Consider the following 11,466-nt stretch of genomic DNA (forward strand, 5'->3'; position numbering starts at 1 on the left):
GAGGTCATAAACAGGCTTTGAGAGCAAAGTTTAGCAGAAATAGATGATTAGGGTATATATATTTTAAGAGTTCTATTAGGTATAGAATAAAATAAGAATTATTATTGAACTGGGTTGTTCAGATTATAGATATATATATATATATATATATATATAAGCAGGCCATTTCTCTTTTTTTTTTTAGATAATTATATTAAATTATTGTTAGCTAATTAAAATAAATAAATGGATAAAATTTTGGGTTTCCACATACTTCCCCCCTTAAAAAAATTCAGTTCCCGAATTTGAATAGACAAAATTCTAACCTGAAGAATCAAATAAGTGAGGATATTTGGCTCACATTTCAGATTCTGTCTCCCATGTGGCCTCACTACTTGAGTGATTATGCCATAAGACTTTGGCCAAAGCCACTTCCTTAGATCGGAGTTTCCTAATTTGTCGATTTAAAATCTTTACTGGTTGCTCCTCATATGACATATCATCCCTAAATTGTATGGTTTGAGGTTGCAAAATATGAGATGGATCTGGTAAATACTTCCTAAGCATAGAAATATGGAAAACTGAATGTACATGTGCAAAACCAGGTGGAAGGGCTAAACGATAAGCAACTGCTCCAATTCTCTCCAAAATTTCAATGGACCAACAAAACGAGGGCTAAGCTTTCCTTTCTTCCCAAACCTCATGATTGCTTTCATAGGAGAAACTCTCAGAAATACATGATCACCAACCATAAACTCTACATCTTTACGCTTAGGGCCAGCATAACTTCTCTGTCGACTTTGAGTAGTCAAAAGTCTATCACAAATTAGTCGAACCTTCTCTGAAGTTAACTGTATCAACTCTGGTCTTGTAAGCCTTCTTTCTCCAACTTCATCCCAACAAATTGATGACCTACATCTTCGACCATATAATGCCTCGTATGGAGCTATCTCTATACTTGCCTAATAATTATTATTGTAATCAAACTCCACTAAAGGCAAATGATGATCCTAACAACCACTAAAATCCGTAACACATGCACGAAGAATGTCCTCCAATGTCTGTATGGTCCTTTCTAGCTGTGCATCTATTTGGGGGTGAAAAGCAGTACTAAAGTCTACTTGTGTTCCCAAAGCTTCTTAGAATTGCTTCCAAAATCGAGAAGTAAACTGAGTACCATGATCAGAGACAATAGAAACTAGAACACCATGAAGACTAATAATCTTCTCTATATACAACTGTGCAAGTTTAGCAAAGTTATATTTAGTCTTCACAGGAAGGAAATGAGCAAATTTTTTCAATCTGTCCACTATCACCCAGATTGCATTGTAACCACCTCGTGTACTAAGTAAACCCATAACAAAGTCCATGGCAATGTGCTCCCACTTCCACTCGGGAATAGGCAACAACTGAAGTAACCTGGACGGTCTCTGATGTTCTGCTTTAACCTGTTGAAAAGTCAAATATTTAGCAACAAAGTCTGCAACATCCCTCTTCACGCCACCCCACTAATAATGCTCCCTTAAATCACGGTACATCTTAGTTGAACCTGGGTGTACTGTGTAAGCAGAATGGTGTGTCTCCTCCATGATTTCTCTTCTTAACTCATCAACACTGGGGACACAAAGTCTAGTGCCATAACGAAAAACTCCATCATCATTTAACATGAACCCTTGAACTTGGCCTTGATGAATACTATCTATAATCTTGCACAACTGAGAATCCCTCTTCTGAACAGCCTTAATTTGATCAATCAAGATAGGCCTAACTTGAAAATGTGCTAAGAATAATCCAGATACAATTTCAAACTCTACTCCCTGATCTAGCAACTCATGTAATTCACCAATCAGTGGCCTCCTATTGGTAGATATATGGGCTAAACTACCAGAAGACTTTCTGCTTAGGGCATCAGCTACCATATTAGCTTTTCCAGGGTGGTACTGTATGGTGCAATCATAATCCTTCAGTAATTCTACCAATCTCCTTTGCCTAAGATTAAGATCACGTTGGTCAAAGATGTATTTGAGACTTTTATGGTCAGTGAAGATTTCACAAGTCTCACCATACAAATAGTGCCTCCAGATTTTCAAAGTAAAAATTACTGCAGCCATTTCCAAATCATGAGTTAGATAATTCTGTTTATGTCTTTTCAATTGATGAGAAGCATATGCAATAATCCGTCTATGCTGCATCAAAACACATCCTAAACCAATCCTAGAAGCATCACAATACACTGCATAACCCCCTGATCTAGACGGAAGAGCTAACACTGGTGCTGTAGTTAAATGAGTCTTAAGCTCCTGAAAACTTTTTTCACAAGCCTTAGGCCACTGAAATTTCACATTCTTTTGTATCAACTTAGTTAAAGGTGTTGCAATATGAGAGAAGTCTTGAACAAACCGTTTATAATACCCTGCTAAACCCAAGAAACTATGAATCTCTGACACAGTTGTTGGTCTAGGCCAATGAAGCACTGCCTCAACTTTCTTCTTATCAACACACACCCCATCCTTAGACACTGTATGGCCTAGGAAAGCTATACTATCTAACCAGAACTCACATTTTGGGAACTTGGCATATAGCTTATGTTCTCGTAAGGTCTGAAGAACAATTCTCAAATGCTGCTCATGCTCCTCCTTACTCTCTGAGTATACTAGAATATCATCAATGAACACTATAACAAACTGATCTAAGAAATGTTTGAAAACTCTATTCATGAGATTCATAAAAGCGGCTGGAGCATTGTTAAGACCAAAAGGCATTACAAGAAATTCATAGTGTCCATACCTAGTCCTAAAGGTAGTCTTGAGTATGTCTTCTTTCTTAACCCTCAATTGACGATACCCAGATCGAAGATCAATCTTGAAGAAACACTTTGCACCTTAAAGTTGGTCAAACAGGTCATCTATGCATGGAAAAGGATACTTGTTACGCACAGTCACCTTATTTGATTGCTTATAATTAATGCACATTCTCAAAGACCCATCTTTCTTTCGCACAAATAACATAGGAGTACCCCATGGAGAAACACTGGGGCGAATAAACCCCTTATCTAGTAGGTCCTGTAATTGCTCCTTCAACTCCTTAAGTTCTGCAGGTGCCATAAGATAAGGTGGCATAGATTGAGCTCAGTTTTAAGAACTAAGTCTATACCAAACTCTACATCTCGCTTCGGGGGTAAACCTGATAAATCTTCTAGAAACACATCAGGAAACTCCTTAACCATTGCAACATTCTCCAAACCTACACCTTCTACCTGAACGTCTCTAATATAAGCTAGATACCCCTTACACCTCTTTCGCAATAATCGGCTAGCACTCACTGTTGAGATAAGATTGCTGGAGGCTATACTACAATCTCCCTGAAATTGAAATTCTGTCTCCTTAGGAATTTTAAAGAACACAACTTTACTATGACAATCCAATGAAAAGTGATAAGTGGCTAACCAGTCCATTCCTAAAATCACATCAAACTCAAACATATCCAAAGAAACAAGATCTGTAGCTAATTCCCTATCTCTAATTTGAACTATACATCCCCTATACACCATATCAGTTTCTATTGCATTCCCCATAGATGTTGATACTGATAAAGGATACTATAATAAAGTAAGTGGTGTAGTAAATCTCATGGAAAAGTATGGAGAAACAAAGGAATAACTGGAATCAGGATCAAATAGTACTCTAGCATAAAATGAGCAAATAGGAAGTGTACCTGTCACTACTGCATTAGATGCCTGAGCATCCTGCTGAGCTAAAGCAAAAACCCTAGCTTGACCTCTACCACCAGATGTCTATCCCTGAGTTTGAGTAGATCCTCTACCACCAGAACCTCTACCACTCTGACCACGACCACTAGAACCCTGACTTCTACCACTATACTATGAAACTAGCTGAACCTGAGAGGGAGCAGAATGTGCTGCCTGACCAGCACCCTGAGTTGTCCCACTAGTAGGAAAGTCATGTCTACGATGTCTCAGTTGTCCACAACCAAAGCATGCTATAATGACCTTCGGGTCGCCCATTTTTCTTAGAGAGATACCACTCACGAGCAACTCCCTTAAGCTAATTTTCTACCAAGATTACCATCCTAGCACTACTGTAACCTATAGTGTCATAACACCTCTCCATATCATCTAGAAAATCTAAGGGATCAGCTAATGCATCCTCTCCAGTGAACTCCTTTGGTTTTAGCTTGAGAAAGTCTGTAGAGTCAAGAAATTGAGCCCTATCCTGAGCTGGTGCTGAAATAGGGCCAACCACTGGTTGCTGTGGTTGAGTTGTAAGGTACTCAATTATAGTATTAACAGCACGATTCACTGCATGCAATCCCGCTGCCAAATCTGCCATAGTAACCTGACCAGCTCTAGGTGCTTGAGCTGTAGGAGATAATTGGAATGGTTGTGCCCCAGTCTTAGCCATAGGCGTTTGTTCAAATGTTTGATTAATAGTTTGAGGTGGTACCTACCTTGTTGGATCAATGTTTGCACCATAAAGACCCTTGGCCCTAGTTCTCCTCTTACGTTTAACAGACCCAGGCACCTATTCATTTTAATAAACAAGCAATAAATCTGAAAATGTGAGCCAAATTAAGACAGGTGAAAAAGTACGAAGGACATAGATATCTAAAGCAATGATAAACTGAAAAGATGTTAAGGATCTTACGCTCCACAAGTTTACTAGACCTCAACCGGGCTTTGATACCAACTTTGTCACGACGCAAAAATTTTGTGTCACAACCGATGCATAATTTAAGTAAACTTAAATCATGCAAGCCTTATCAGAATATCTTGAATAAATATATTGTCACTTACTAACCCTAAAAAAAATAGATAAAATCCCAATAAACAAAACACTGAATAAATATCATAAATATTCCATAAGTAAACTGCAGAGTCTCTACAGATTTCAAATAAAAACTTAAACTGTTCAATAATCTAAACTAATTATTAGCCCGATTAAACATGAATTCGAGCATACCATGAGAACAAATCAAATATTGTCCTTCTCCAGAAAATAGACTTAATATTTGAATCAGCTGCAGAATTCTACTGATCTGAAATAGATAACAGATAGAGAAAATGTGGTTTGAGCTAATACTCAGTGAATGATAATTACAGCACATAACGGAATAGGAACAGGCTGACGCTTGATTAATTTCACAATAAATTTTCTATTCAATAAAATCATGCTTATGCTATCAAAATTATTAATAAAATAATTTCATAAAATATATATAAAAGAAATTTATTCGATAAAATTTTATGGTACAGTACACCAGGGTGATAATACCCCACATCACCAAAGGCTAGATGATAAGCACGCTACCATATATTATATACATTCCTCCTCCTTCACAGATATTAATGCATATGATACTAATGCAAACCATAAACTGCAATGATACATGACTCGACAATGCAACCTAATACCGTGATAGTGCACACGGTGGGGCCAGATAACAGAAACAGATACTGGGTACAGGTGCCAATTTAAAACAGAAAATCAATTTGTACAAATCAATCAAAATCAACAAAATTTTTAGATAGCAAATAATAACTGATAGTGCAATTCTAATAGTTTATTTCAATAATTTCAGAGAGTCAATAAGATCAAATCATTCTCAAATAAATTTAGTGTAACACATCAGTAATTTTTATAGTCATATATCAATTAATATAAAGACACTAAAAGCCTGTTTCCGGAATCCTAATGGCTCTAATGCAGAGATAATTGACAAAATTAATTATTTAATCAAAATCGAAATAAAATTTAATAATAAAATAAAACTATAGAAAATCACATGTAAAATAATTGTTAAAATACTGATTTAAAATTTTATTTAATAACAAATTTAATGCTAAGAAATTTTAAAAGGGACTAAAACGGTGCCATGTACTATAATTACCACTCACTTGGAACCTCCAAGGCAATAGTTATATTCAATGAAAGAGAGACAATTTCAGCTGACAGATTGAATATTCAAATCTCCTTGAAAATAGAATCCAAGGTGATGAATAGAGAAGTAAGAATTTATAGATTCTCTGCGCACATCAGATTATAAATCGTAAATTTATATATATATATAAACATATAACAACAATGAAAGATGATGAAAATACCTGTTGAGAGTATTTGATAGAAAAAAGAGGTGATAAACAGGCTTTGAGAGCAAAGTTTAGCAGAAAGAGATGATTAGGGTATATATATTTCAAGAGTTCTATTAGGTATAGAATGGAATAAGAGTTATTATTGAACTGGGTTGTTCAGATTACAGATATATATTTAATTTCAAAAATAATATATATATGCAGGTCATTCAATAAAATATTTCTTTTTTTTAGATAATTATATTAAATTATTGTTAGCTAATTAAAATAAATAAATTGATAAAATATTAGATTTCTACAATAAGGTTCTTAGGTGTTTTATAATTTTTTTAATCATTTAAATTTAAGTTTAAATATAAATTTATCAAGTGAGTGATATACTTTCAATCACTAATAAATCAAATTAGAATTATACATATTTATTGAATTCACATATATTTTTATTTATTATTTTTAACTTATATTTTATGTAAATTATCTTATATATAATAAGAGATGTATATAATTTTGGGCTGAGAGAATTTGGTCGAGTTGCTAATTCATTCTATTATTTTTTAAAGAGTGTTTGATTTAATTTATGAAAATCAGATGTGTTTAGTAAAAAATAATTTATAAGTGTATTTATTATTAAAATGACTAAAAAGATATTAAATGAAATTTATGATAAAATTTTAAAAATTAAAAAGAAATAATACAGTAAAATATTTAATTAAACTAGTTTATAAGTATATGACTTATAAGCACCAAAATAAAAAGTTGAGTCCCTCAACGAATTATTTTTTTTTAATTTATAAATTCAACTTATATGTCTAAAAATTATTATAAACAAATAAATTAATTTTTTTAAAATATTATAAGTTAATTTAACCAACTTATAAGTTAAGGTAAACACATTTATATTTAGACTTTTTGACTTTTCAAAGCTTAGTTTTGACTTTTCATTATCCACATGTTGTGTGTTCCTTCATCGCCTACAATCCACGTGGCATGAGTTTTCGCATTTTTAGAAGTGACGAAATATATACATACATAGTGAAACTGTGGTTCCATCAAAATGAATAAATTGAATAATAAATTATTAAAAATTTAACACATAGGGTAATATTATATAGTTATTGAAAAAATTGTTTGATCATTTTTCTTTTTGGAATCCATTTCTATATTTACAGGATTCACTGTTATTTATATTTTAATTTTTTTATTACCTATATAAAATCACTATTATTAGATATAATTTTCCCTAAAAGTGACTGCTTTATTATGTTGCCCATGACAACAACATTAGCATTTGTTATTCATGGTTATTTGATTTTTTTTTAATTTTTAAAAGTGTAAAAATTGAGTTTTTTTTTTAATTTATCCATTTTAAAATTTATTAATTTATAATCTATAAATAATTGCTTAGTTTATTAAATTGGCATCAAATGAAAAAACACACCATTTTATTTTATTTTATTTTATTTTTAAAAAATGGTTTTGAAGAGACCATAATCTTAAACTAGTCTAAGACAAGTCTATCCACCTTTTTTTACTATTCAAAATCTTAATTAAAATTAATTATATCTAAAAAAGAAAACTTTTTTACTATAATATATTGATGATAATAAAATCTCTATAAAATGATTTTATATTTTTTTTTCAAAGAATAAAAATATTTTATATTTTAATTCTGATAAACAGTATGAAAGTATATTTGTAAAAAGAGAAGGAAATTATATATAATTAATTTATTATATTAATATATAAAAAAATATAAAACAAGTTTTCAACTTTAATTTATGCATTGGATAAAAATCATAGTTTACGCTTTGTTTATGCTCGATGCCTGGTCCAGCGCACCAAGAGAGATTCCGCTTTGTGTGCTTGAACAAGAGGCTGGGAATACACTGTAATTCTTTTAATTAAATGAATAGAGAGACTGGAAGTTAAATTAGAAGAAGAAGCCCACACCCAAAAAAAAATGTTACAGGAATTTTTTTTCTTCTAATTTTCATTACAAAATATAGCTACATACATCTAGGGAAGCAAATATATATATGCAAGACCCAATATCTACAAACGAAAAAAAAAAAAAAAGAAGAAGAAAGAAGGAAAACAAACCAGATCATCCTCCCATACGCAATAAACTCAGAAAACTTGGCTAAACCTCCTGCTATAGGTATAATCGGCGCCTAATTAATCCTATAATCACATTTGGTCAAAATATACCTAGCAAGATCGGAAAATTCTTCTTGGCTTATATACCCATCTCCGTTTGCGTCTGCATGATGGAGTGCTCGAAAAACTCGCCAGCTCGCAAAAAGAGAACCTAGCTTGCTGAAGATATTCTTCAGCTCTTGCTTGCTAAGGCGGCCATCTTGGTTGATGTCACAGCTCCTAAACAATGCTACCAATTGCTCTTCTGTATAAGGAACACCCCTAACCACACTCTTTTTGTCCTGTTTAAACCCAGTCCTATGGCAATTTTTATCTACTCCCCTATGGCTTAATGAGAAAGCCATGTTTTTGGAGGTTGGTTTAAGAAAATGTTAAAGAGTTAAGAGAGTTTGCAGTGTTTGTACTGTGGTATATAAGAATCAGGGTTTTTATAGAGCACATCCTGTGAAGGGTAACTTCTTTGTCCATATGGATCAATTATCTAACACACCCGACAGCCTAGCTACCCAGATTCCAAGTTATCACAAACGAAAAGAGGGGGGAGAGGTTGCTTTGGGACTCGTCTCGGAAGGAGTAGCTGTTGGCCTAAACATATATAGCTTAAGCTAGTACAAAGTGGGTATTTCTCTCAAGTGATTAGGAGGACCCATGTTTGTAAAGTGGGAATTTCGATTCTCATGCTCCATGTATAATATTAACCTTTAGCCTTGTACCAAACACCCTATTAAAGTTATATGGCATTGATAGATCTTTAAGGGATTTTTTTTTTACAAGTGAATAAAATTTATTAATGAACCTTTATGGGATTTTTCTTTCTTTTGTTTTCTAATAATGAAAGTGAATATAATATACTTAGAGAACAAAATATCAAACAATAAAATGATCCTCTAAAGGCTTCAAAATATATTTGTAATTTATTGGAAGGCCAGCATGAAAGGTTGTTGAAGAAAAAGCCTTGTTAAATCTACGAATTCCTCAAAATTTACATATAAGCATGTTACTTTTAGAATTTTTTTTCATTAAGACCTTTAATAAGATACATTTAAACTTAAAGTAATCATATCAAATAATCATTCAATTTTAAAAGTTAAGTTTTTTTTATACAGACAATATTTAGGGACAACAAAAATGCATGGACTTAAAAAATGCCCCAATATATATATATATATATATATATATGTGTGTGTGTGTGTAATCTCTTCAATCCCTTTAATTAGGAACACTTATTTTTATTGAGTCTTGCTTGCTAGCTTATTTGGGTTGTTTGGTTTTCTTTTTGTGCACATTAGATGTTCCTCTTTTATTGCTCTCTTCATTTGCTTTGATTTAAATTTTTCACTTAACAAGTTGCACCTAAGGTGGGTGTAGCAGAGAGTTTGATGGTTGGACTTGGTATTGATGGTATAGGTTGAGTTTTTCTTGAAATTCAATTATAAAAAGTCGGGATTTCATATTTCATATTTTTTATTTTTTCATTTTATATCAATTATGTGGAACTTATGGGGTTTAAGGAGATTAATTCTTAAATCCTTTAATCATACTTTCGGAGTTTAGAGTAATTAAAGACCATTAAGTTCCTTAATTAATCTCTTAATGGGATCCTACAAAGCACATGTCATTACACACAAGAAGACTCTTGTCCGCTCTCTCTCCTCTTTTTTTTCTGCTCTCCTTCCTTTCTTTTTTCTGGGCTATTTATAGCATTTATTTATAGCATTTTGGAGCCCTGGTGTTAAAATGTGTTTAAGGAGAGGGATTCTTTTTCTCGCCACCATTCAATAATAGATTTGTGCAGGAGGATGCAGTGGATCGCATAAGTTATGCAATTACTTACGATTTTAGCTCGTTCACACTTATGCGAACCGCATGTGACTTATGGTTAGGTTACAACAGTGTGAGAGTGCATAAGGGAGGCGTGATGCATAAAGTCATGCACTTCCTTATATGACAATGTCAATGCATATTTATTTTTTGAAAACTTTTTTTTTTTTTCTTTTTAAGTCACTCCTCCTCTCTGGCAAAAATTCTCTTCAATCCTTCAAAACACCATTTTCTAACTAAATAACTAATGAAATTGGCTAAAAATGACTAATAATAAAATAAAATGGCTATAAAATTAAATCTAAATGACCATGCAAAATGTATGCATCAAAATTATTTAATAAAATTAATATTACTTATTAAAAAAAACACATAATATTAAGTTAATTAATTATTGCAAAAAAAGGAGAGAGAGTTGAATGACCTCTCTTTTTCTTAAAAAAGAAGAGAAAAAAAAAACTATATATACAGGAAGGATACAAGATCAAACCACTCAATCACTGTATGCACCAATTAAATCTCGCAGAAGATATAAACACAGTAGTAAATTTGGCAGATCCCAAATTAAACAAGGACTACAAGCCCTGGTAGGCTAGCTAAGTTTGCACACATATTATTGCTTTCTCTGCTGAGATGAAATCGGAGATCATCTTATAATAACGAATAATATGACGAAGAGAACAAGATGACCATGCTATGGGAAAAAAAATATAGAAAGTACATATATTCTGTCTGCTAAAGGTGGAAGAATTTGATTCTTTCTTGTATATTAAAGCGATCAAAATATAAAGTATTCATTAGATGGTGCTTTAGAATCAAAGCTTTTCACTTTGAAGATTTTATCCAAAAATTAAGTCATCGATATTGTGTGGTGAAATGTTTCTTTAGTCAATTCACTTTGATTAAGATTTGAATGTAAAATTTCACTGCGGTACGTCTTCAATCTACTAATATATTAAAATGTATTTTAATTGAATTAATATTTTAGATAAAATAGATCCATCATTATATTCCTTCTTTCCTTTGAATCAATGGAATTTTTAAGTGCTATATCATTATATATGATTGGGAAAAAGTTAAGATAACAATTGGATATTATAGTTCTTTTGGCGAATTGAACCCCCAAAAAGTATGATTAATCAAGAAAATTGCATTTAATTTTGTACATAGTTATAATGATGCCTTATTTTTTTTATATAAATATGAAATCCTATTTTTTTTACTTTATTATTAAAGAATTAAAAATTACTTAATCACATAATAAATTTATCTAAGAGTATCTTTTTATTAATAATGGTAACGTATATATTTTAAATATAAAATAATAATAAAATACTTGATAAAATATAATTATTGAGTTTTAATAATTAATAATTATTAAACCAACAAGTATTGTATGC

Source organism: Hevea brasiliensis, chromosome 12, assembly GCF_030052815.1.
Source record: "Hevea brasiliensis isolate MT/VB/25A 57/8 chromosome 12, ASM3005281v1, whole genome shotgun sequence".
Taxonomy (NCBI): Eukaryota; Viridiplantae; Streptophyta; class Magnoliopsida; order Malpighiales; family Euphorbiaceae; genus Hevea; species Hevea brasiliensis.